General features: G+C 36.8%; 1 pseudogene across 1 annotated transcript; it reads left to right on the top strand.

The window, feature by feature from the left end:
* The first annotated feature begins 7,002 nt into the window (after positions 1-7,002).
* Positions 7,003-8,604, top strand: LOC308649477 (protein unc-50 homolog; annotated as a pseudogene). The gene has a single exon. The product of its transcript is annotated as a protein unc-50 homolog (transcript).
* The last annotated feature ends 1,313 nt before the right edge of the window (positions 8,605-9,917 follow it).

The following is a 9,917-nucleotide window of genomic DNA, read 5'->3' as shown; positions in this document are numbered from 1 at the left end:
CTCCAAGACTCTGGCACATACTCTCTTCTACCTGACTTATAGTAGTAATAAAGTCTGGCAAAGCCTGCCTGGATATGCTAAAGGAAAAAGGAGATATGCACTAAAAATTTAAGAATTAGCTAGCATATCCTGGCAAAGATTACTTAATTTACTATGAAGTCAAAATAGTTCTAATCTTGTACATGATATTTAAAATAAAATAGCTTCAAAATGCAGAAAGCAAAAATTGAACAAGAAAACTAAAAATCTCACAGTGGGAGATTATAGTATTTTGAAAACGATATGAAAAAGGAAAATTTGAACAGCAAAATTTTGTTTTATACTTCAAGTTAAGAGTGTAATATTTGGTTGTAAAGGAAGGACCTCTGGCTTCTAAGTAGGAACAAACTATACCAAGGACAATTATATAAACAAATGTAAACCCCTGGAACTGGGATTCTTGCTTTGGAAAGGCAGAACTTGCAATTTGTTGAATTGCCAGCAGGGGGAAGCAGATTCAAAATATGATGTTAATTTAGTCTGCTACAACTGAAAGCCTTTTTGAAAAGTATTAAAATATTGTTAGGATGAATAAGTTGAAGACTGAAGAAGTTATATTATTTATTTAGAGTTACACCACTAGTAAATATTAGAATAAGGACTCAAATTCCTCTCAATTTTACCTTAATAGGCTATAAGAAGGAAAAAGATACATGAAATTACAGGCTTTTCAGTCTTTCTCCCCAGCTGATTATTTTCATTTTTCTTAAATGGTACAAGGTTTGGTGGAGCCTAAGTTTTTATTTTTTTTAAATAATAAGTGAGATGGATTTAAATTTCATGAGAAATACCTTTGTTGCAGTTAGGTAAATATAGAATGCAAGAAAAGTTCTTAAACCTCCTAGATCCTTGTGATTAAAGCATTTCCCTCCTCCCCGCCAACAAATACTTAGGCAATGGAATTATCTCTTCCTGTGTGCCCACTGTCATATTTTTTAGAATATTAGTGATATTTTTGTTATCTTCACTAGATGCTCCCTACTGTCATTATGGTTGAGGGAATTTTTAGCTCTGTCTAATGTTATATTGAGTGGGCTGTTTGCTTCTGAAAGCACAAAAGTCATAAAACTAATTTTAAAAATAAAATGATTTTTCAGAGGAAAAAGACAATAAAATTAACTGTTGACTGAGTCATAAAAAAGAATAAATGCAAATACACAAAATAAAAATTAAGGGAGAAAGCAATAGCAACTAAGAGACAGTATTTTGTTCCATTATATAGGAATAAATGTGAAAACTTTTCTAGGAAGGTGTAATGTAACCAAATTGACTCCAGTGAACTTTTAAAATTCAATTTTTTTAGGGAAGAAAAATGGCAAAAAGCTGTCAGAGCACCTCTCCCACATATTACCAGAATATATGATCTTAATGGCATCACCAGTGAAAGAGCAGGTAATTTCAATGCCTAGCAAAAGAAGAACTGACAGAAGAAATTTTCTAAATTTCTAAGTCTGAACATGTTTTTTTTTTTTTAAATTTATTGGTTGTTCACAACATTACAAAGCTCTTGACATATCATATTTCATACATTAGATTGAAATGGGTTATGAACCCCCAATTTTACCCCAAATGCAGATTGCAGAATCACGTCGATTACACATCCACAATTTTACATAATGCCCTATTAGTAATTGTTGTATTCTGCTACCTTTCCTATCCCCTATTATCCCTCCTCCCCTCCCCTCCCATCTTCTCTCTCTACCCCATCTACTGTAATTCATTTCTCTCCTTGTTTATTTTCCCATTCCCCTCACAACCTCTTATATGTAATTTTGTATAGCAATGAGGGTCTCCCTTCATTTCCATGCAATTTCCCTTTTCTCTCCCTTTCCCTCCCATCTCATGTCTCTGTTTAAAGTTAATCTTTTCTTCCTACTCTTCCTCCCTGCTCTGTTCATAGTTGCTCTCATTATATCAAAGAAGACATTTGGTATTTGTTTTTTAGGGATTGGCTAGCTTCACTAAGCATAATCTGCTCTAGTGCCATCCATTTCCCTGCAAATTCTATGATTTTGTCATTTTTTATTGCTGCATAGTACTCCATTGTGTATAGATGCCACATTTTTTTAATCCATTCATCTATTGAAGGGCATCTGGGTTGGTACCACAGTCTAGATATTGTGAATTGTGCTGCTATGAACATCGATGTGGCAGTATCCTTGTAGCATGCTCTTTTAAGGTCTTCAGGGAATAGTCTGAGAAGGGCAATAGCAGGGTCAAATGGTGGTTCCATTCCCATCTTTCCCAGGAATCTCCAAACTGCTTTCGAAATTGGCCGCACCAATTTGCAGTCCCACCAGCAATGTACAAGTGTACCCTTTTCTCCACATCCTCGCCAGCACTTGTTGTTGTTTGACTTCTTAATGGCTGCCAATCTTGCTGGAGTGAGATGGTATCTTAGGGTGGTTTTGATTTGCATTTCTTTGACTGCTAGAGATGGTGAGCATTTGTTCATGTACTTGTTGATTGATTGTATATCCTCCTCTGAGAAGTGTCTGTTCAGGTCCTTGGCCCATTTGTTGATTGGGTTATTTGTTATCTTATTGTCTAATTTTTTGAGTTCTTTGTATACTCTGGATATTAGGGCTCTATCTGAAGTGTGAGGAGTAAAAATTTGTTCCCAGGATGTAGGCTCCCTATTTACCTCTCTTATTGTTTCTCTTGCTGAGAAAAACTTTTTAGTTTAAGTAAGTCCCATTTGTTGATTCTTGTTATTAACTCTTGTGCTATGGGTGTCCTATTAAGGAATTTGGAGCCCGACCCCACAATATGTAGATCGGAGCCAACTTTTTCTTCTATCAGACGCAGAGTCTCTGATTTGATATCAAGCTCCTTGATCCATTTTGAGTTAACTTTTGTGCATGGCGAGACAAAGGGATTCAGTTTCATTTTGTTGCATATGGATTTCCAGTTTTCCCAACACCATTTGTTGAAGATGCTATCCTTCCTCCATTGCATGCTCTTAGCCCCTTTATCAAATATAAGATAGTTGTAACTTTGTGGATTAGTCTCTGTGTCCTCTATTCTATACCATTGGTCCACCCGCCTGTTTTGGTACCAGTACCATGCTGTTTTTGTCACTATTGCTCTGTAATATAGTTTGAAATCTGGTATCGCTATACCGCCTGATTCACACTTCCTGTTTAGAATTGCTTTTGCTATTCTGGGTCTTTTATTTTTCCATATGAATTTCATGATTGCTTTATCTATTTCTACAAGAAATGCCATTGGGATTTTGATTGGCATTGCATTAAACCTATAGAGAACTTTTGGTAATATCGCCATTTTGATGATGTTAGTTCTGCCTATCCATGAACAGGGTATATTTTTCCATCTTCTAAGATCTTCTTCTACTTCTCTCTTTAGGGTTCTGTAGTTTTCATTGTATAAATCTTTCACCTCTTTTGTTAGGTTGATTCCCAAGTATTTTATTTTTTTTGAGGATATTGTGAATGGAGTGTTTTTCCTAATTTCCATTTCAAAAGTTTTGTCGCTGATATACAGAAATGCCTTTGATTTATGCGTGTTGATTTTATATCCTGCCACTTTGCTGAATTCATTTATTAGTTCTAGTAGTTTCTTTGTAGACCCTTTTGGGTCTTCTAGGTATAGAATCATGTCATCTGCAAATAGTGATAATTTAAGTTCTTCTTTTCCAATTTTTATGCCTTTAATTTCTTTCGTCTGTCTAATTGCTCTGGCCAGTGTTTCGAGAACTATATTGAATAGAAGTGGTGATAGAGGGCATCCCTGTCTTGTTCCAGATTTTAGAGGGAATGCCTTTAACTTTTGTCCATTCAGAATGATGCTAGCCTGAGGCTTAGCATAGATAGCTTTTACAATGTCAAGGTAAGTTCCTGTTATCCCTAGTTTTTCTAATGTTTTGAACATAAAGGGATGCTGTACTTTGTCGAATGCTTTCTCTGCGTCTATCGAGATGATCATATGGTTCTTATCTTTGAGTCTATTGATGTGGTGAATAACATTTATTGATTTCTGTATATTGAACTATCCTTGCATCCCAGGGATGAATCCTACTTGATCATGGTGCACAATTTTTTTGATGTGTTTTTGTATTCGATTCGCCAGAATTTTATTGAGGATTTTTGCATCTAGGTTCATTAGAGATATTGGTCTGTAGTTTTCTTTCTTTGAGGTGTCTTTGTCTGGTTTCGGAATCAGGGTGATGTTGGCCTCATAGAATGAATTTGGAAGAGCTCCCTCTTTTTCTATTTCCTGAAATAACTTGAAAAGTATTGGTATTAATTCTTCTTTAAAGGTTTTGTAAAACTCCGCTGTATACCCATCCGGTCCTGGGCTTTTCTTGGTTGGTAGTCTTTTGATGGCTTCTTCAATTTCATCCATTGATATTGGTCTGTTCAAATTGTGTGTATCCTCCTGACTCAGTTCGGGCAAATCATATGACTTAAGAAATTTATCGATGTCTTCACTATCTTCTATTTTATTGGAATATAGGTTTTCAAAATAACTTCTAATTGTCTTCTGTATTTCTGTAGCATCTGTTGTGATATTGCCTTTTTCATCCCGTGTGTTAGTAATTTGAGTTCTCTCTCCTCTTCGTTAGCATGGCTAAAGGTCTGTCGATCTTATTTATTTTTTCTAAGAACCAACTTTTAGTTTTGTTAATTTTTTCAATAGTTTCTTTTCTTTCAATTTCATTGATTTCCGCTCTGATTTTAATTATTTCTTGCCTTCTGCTACATTTGCTGTTGTTGTGCTCTTCCTTTTCTAGGGCTTTGAGATGAAGTATGAGATCATTTATTTGTTGGTTTTTTCTTTTTTTAAGGAATGAACTCCATGCAATGAATTTTCCTCTTGGAACTGCTTTCAATGTGTCCCATAGATTCCGATATGTTGTGTCTGTATTTTCATTTATCTCTAAGAATTTTTTGATTTCCTCCTTTATGTCTTCTGTAACCCATTGATCATTCAGTAACATATTGTTCATTTTCCATGTGATGTAGGATTTTTCCTTCCTTCTTTTATCATTGATTTCCAGTTTCATTCCATTATGATCAGATAAAATGCATGGTATTATCTCCACCCCTTTATATTTACTGAGGGTTGCCCTATGGCATAATATATGGTCTATTTTTGAGAAGGATCCATGTGCTGCTGAGAAAAAAGTATATCCATTTGATGATGGTTGATGTATTCTATATATGTCAGTTAAGTCTAGGTTATTGATTGTGATATTGAGTTCTATAGTTTCTTTATTCAACTTTTGTTTGGAGGATCTGTCCAACGGTGAGAGAGGTGTGTTGAAGTCACCCATAATTATTGTGTTGTGGTCTATTTGATTCTTGAACTTGAGGAGAATTTGTTTTATGAATGTCGCAGCACCATTATTTGGTGCATAAATATTGATAATTGTTATGTCTTGTTGGTGAATGGTTCCTTTTAACAGTATATAATGACCTTCTTTATCCCTTTTGATTAACTTAGTCTTGAAGTCGATTTTATTCGATATGAGGATGGCCACCCCTGCTTGCTTACGAGGACCGTGTGCGTGGTATATTTTTTCCCATCCTTTCACCTTCAGCCTGTGTATGTCTTTTCCAATCAGATGTGTCTCCTGGAGGCAGCATATTGTTGGATTTGTTTTTTTAATCCATGATACCAGCCTATGTCGCTTTATTGGAGAGTTTAAGCCATTAACATTCAGAGTTACTATTGATATATGGTTTGTACTTCCATCCATGTTTGATTGTTTATCCTTTTTTTAAAAAATTTAGTTTGTTTCTCCATGATTATCTTTCCCCTCGCCCTCTGTCTTTACTGAGGCACTTCCCACTGATGGTTTTGGTTATTGTTTTTCATTTCTTCCTCGTGTAGTGTTTTGCTCAAAATGCTTTGCAATGCTGGTTTTCTGGCTGCAAATTCTTTTAACTTTTGTTTATCATGAAAGATTTTTATTTCGTTGTCATACCTGAAGCTTAATTTTGCTGGATATAGAATTCTTGTTTGGCATCCATTGTCTTTCAGTGTTTGAAATACATTGTTCCATGACCTTCTTGCTTTCAGCGTCTGTGATGAAAAATCCGTTGTTAACCTTATTGGTTTACCCCTGAATGTAATCTGTCTCCTTTCTCTTGTAGCTTTTAATATTTTCTCTTTGTTCTGTATATTGGATATCTTCATAACAATGTGTCTTGGCGTTGGTCTAGTGTGATTTTGTGTGCTCGGTGTCCTGTATGCATCTTCAATTTGTATATCTGTTTCCTTTTTTATTTCTGGAAAGTTTTCTGTAATTATTTCATTCAGCAGGTTACTCATTCCCTTGGTTTGAATCTCTGTACCTTCTTCTATCCCGATGACTCGTAAGTTTGGTTTTTTATGTTATCCCATAACTCTTGGATGTTTTTCTCGTGATTTTTTACCAGCCTTTCTGAGTTGGCTAGACTCTTTTCAAGATGATATATTTTGTCTTCATTATCTGACTTTCTGGCTTCTACTTGCTCCACTCTGTTAGTGATACTCTCAATTGAGTTTTTAATTTGGTTTATCGTTTCCTTCATTTCTAGAATTATTGTTTGATTATTTTTTATAATCTCTATCTCCTGATAAAGATGCTTAACTTCTTCTTTTATCTGTTTATGTAATTCATTCTCAATGTGTTCTTTTGCTGCTTGAATTTGCTGTCTTGTATCCTCTTTAAGGTTCCATTCCATCTGTCTAAGGTGTTCCTTGAGTTCTTTATATGACCATTTTTCTGATGACTGTAGGTCCTCCTGAATATTTAGGCTGTCCTGCATTGTTTGTACTCCTTTTCTTCCTTGCTTTTTGAAGCTGCTCATGTTACTTCTTGTTCTGTTTGACTGCCGAGTCACTGTTTACTCCTATAAATTTATTTGATGCTGTAGCCGCAGGTTTCAATGAAGTTATCTCCTCCGCCGCAGTCTGATGACGTCAGTTCTCTGCCATATTGGTGTCTCTTGATCATGTTTTCTTTTCAAAGAAAACAAAAGACCTAACTGGCAGAAGAATATTGTTGCAAAGAGCAGTATGCATTTGGCAACATGTTAATAGATTCATCCATTGTAACCAAGTTTTTTAATATTAGGGCTTCTAGTGATGTAATTAATCCTATGATGGGTCTCTGAGGGGTCCTTATGGGGGGAAATCATTTACTTCTGATTCCAAATGCTGAAAAGTTGCTGTTCGGTATTTAACATACATTCTTGGTGAATGGTTTCTTAACTTGGTAACATGCCTTAGAGTAATATGTGTGTGTCTACTCCAAAACTAGCATCATGGTGAGTATGGAGCTACTTGAAGTATTTTATCTCAAATGTAACTGGCTGGGTTGATGGGGAACAAACAGTTGAGCCAGGTGAGGGACTAGGTGGAGTGAAATGGGAAACAGGACTGCTAGGCATGGGGTGGGTCACTGGCCTGATTGAGCTTCAGACTAGACTGTTCCCCTACATTGTCATTCCTCCTGCTGAACTGTCCTGGAGGTAGAACTAGGGATTGGAGTTTTACTTTGATTTTATGTTGCATTCCGATGAACAAAGACTTATCTGTCCGTATGCTGATGGGCTTGAGTGAAAATGCTTTTTAATTGGCTTCAACTAAGGACTTGGTGGCTAAGAATACAGAATCTGAGTTCCGATTTTGCTCTATCCCTATTTTTGTGCTCAAAGGAAAGTCACTTCTCTTTCCTGTACCTCCTCTTCCCTCCCTCTACTAACATTAGCTATCTGGGATGGCTGTCTGAGGATTGGGTGAGGTGAAGTGTGGGAAACAGAAGGCCCTGCACGCGTCTTATGAGATGGGTCTAAGGATGTGGTGTTGCCCTGTCTGAAGTACAGGCAGCAATTCTCCAACCTCTAGATAAGCCTCAGCACCAACACCATTTGCTTTTGATCCCTGACCATTCTGAAGGGTGGAAGAGAAATTGTAAAGTGATCTTCTTGTCAAATAACTTGAGTAGCCAAACATTTGTTAATACTCTGTGTAAAAGAATTTTTTCTTCCATGTAGGAAGATGTCACCAGATACTTCAGTGAATTCTACAGTGCAGGGGAACAGAGTCTTGAATTCTAGGATGCAGCAAGACACGTGTCTAGAGCAAATGCTACAAATACCTCAGAAGGCTTTTTCAATTTCATCAGATGAACTTCGAGTTTGCTGCCTAGCAGGTGCTCTATCTGTTCACTTTTCTCCAAAGAATTTATAGAAACTTCCATTACTGGAAGCACATAAAGGACCAGTGGGCCAGAGATGACACTGTTTTCTTGGTCCTATTAAGTATTTGACTCTATCTACTGAAATATTTGGTTTGGTGCTGGGCATTGGATTTTTTGAGACAATAAAGCTCCTATGGGTTTCATTCAATGATCGTGTAGGTGTTGGTCTTCTGATATCAACTTTAATGTGTTATCTCTAATGAGTAGTGAAAGGACAGAGCAGAGACTATGATATGGAGTAGGACTACATCTTTGATGTGCATCTGAATGTTTTTTATCCACTCCTAGTCATAGTACATTTTGTCCGGGTTTTTTTTATCAGCTGTCCTAACATGCAGTTATTGAGTATTTAGTTGGAAATACCTGTGACTGATTGCATTTGGCTATTATATCTATATAAACTTCCTAAGTTACATGCATTGCCTTATTCGAAAAATATAGTAATTCTTGTTTATCCATTTGCATACCTCATTCTACTCTATGGGTGGTCACTAGTGCTAGGATGGAACTTTATGCCCATGTTCTGTTTTTTTTTTTTAATTGGGGGGAGTACGGTGGATTGAACTCAGAGGCACTCAACCCCGAGACACATCCCCAGCCCTATTTTGTATTTTATTTAGAGACAGGGTCACTGAGTTGCGCCTTGCTGATGCTGAGGCTGGTTTTGAACTTGCGGGCCTCCTGCCTCGGCTTCCCAGGCCACTGAGATTACAGGCCTGCGCCACTGCGCCCAGCTTCTGTGTTTTTAGACAGTGAAATGAAAAGAAAAAGAACCAATAGCATTGGGAAGTGACAATTTCTTGTAAAATTTGAAAATAAACTATATTTGTAGATTTTTAAAAATAAATAAATGCTTCACTTAGTTTTCTGACAGCCATAATAGGTACCCTTGTTTTTCTACCAGGCACCAAACCGTTTCAGATTCTTGTCAGGCAATCCAAAGTCTGTGTATTCAATCACCATGCCATATTGTCTTTTAGGAATTTACCCAGAATGCAGCACAGAAAGATAAAAAAATAAGAGGGATTAAGAGACATGAGCGATAGAATTAAAAGCTCTAATGGACATCCAATAGGAATTCCAGAAGGGGAGATGAAAGAAAACAGTAAAAAGATGGCTGAAAAAATTTCATAGTTGATGAAGATGATTCAAGACATCCAATTTCAAGCAATGTGAATGCAAATTAATTCATAGGCAAACACAGTAGTAAAATTGCAGAATACTGAAGGCTGAACAAAAAGCATCTAGGGGAGTTTATTCCAGGAGCAGATTGGCAGGGAGTGTCATCAATAGTGGGGAAATGAGATCTATCACGTGCTATGGATATAGCTGTGTGTAAGTGCAAGGAAATACTGGGTGACTGGATAGACTGGGGACAGGAAATGCTAGCAGGTAGGTGCAGGTGGTTGTGTTCAACTTTAGCATCCCATTAACAAGATTAAGCTCCTTCCAGGGCCTGGAGAGATCCTGGGCATGCTGTCTTTCAAATACAGCTCTCAAAATGTTAATAACTATTTGGGGGCATGAATGGATGCAAGATGAGAATTTCAGGAATAGAGGCCAATCCAGTGGGCCCACTTGGACTGCTGTGATTGATTGGTCAGGGTGAACTGATAGATTTAGGAAAGGTATCTTTGATTGTGTCTGCAATAAAAATGTGATTTGA

Source organism: Spermophilus citellus (assembly GCF_964194105.1).
Source record: "Spermophilus citellus genome assembly, chromosome: 5".
Classification (NCBI taxonomy): Eukaryota; Metazoa; Chordata; class Mammalia; order Rodentia; family Sciuridae; genus Spermophilus; species Spermophilus citellus.
This window is presented reverse-complemented; position numbering and strand designations above follow the sequence as displayed.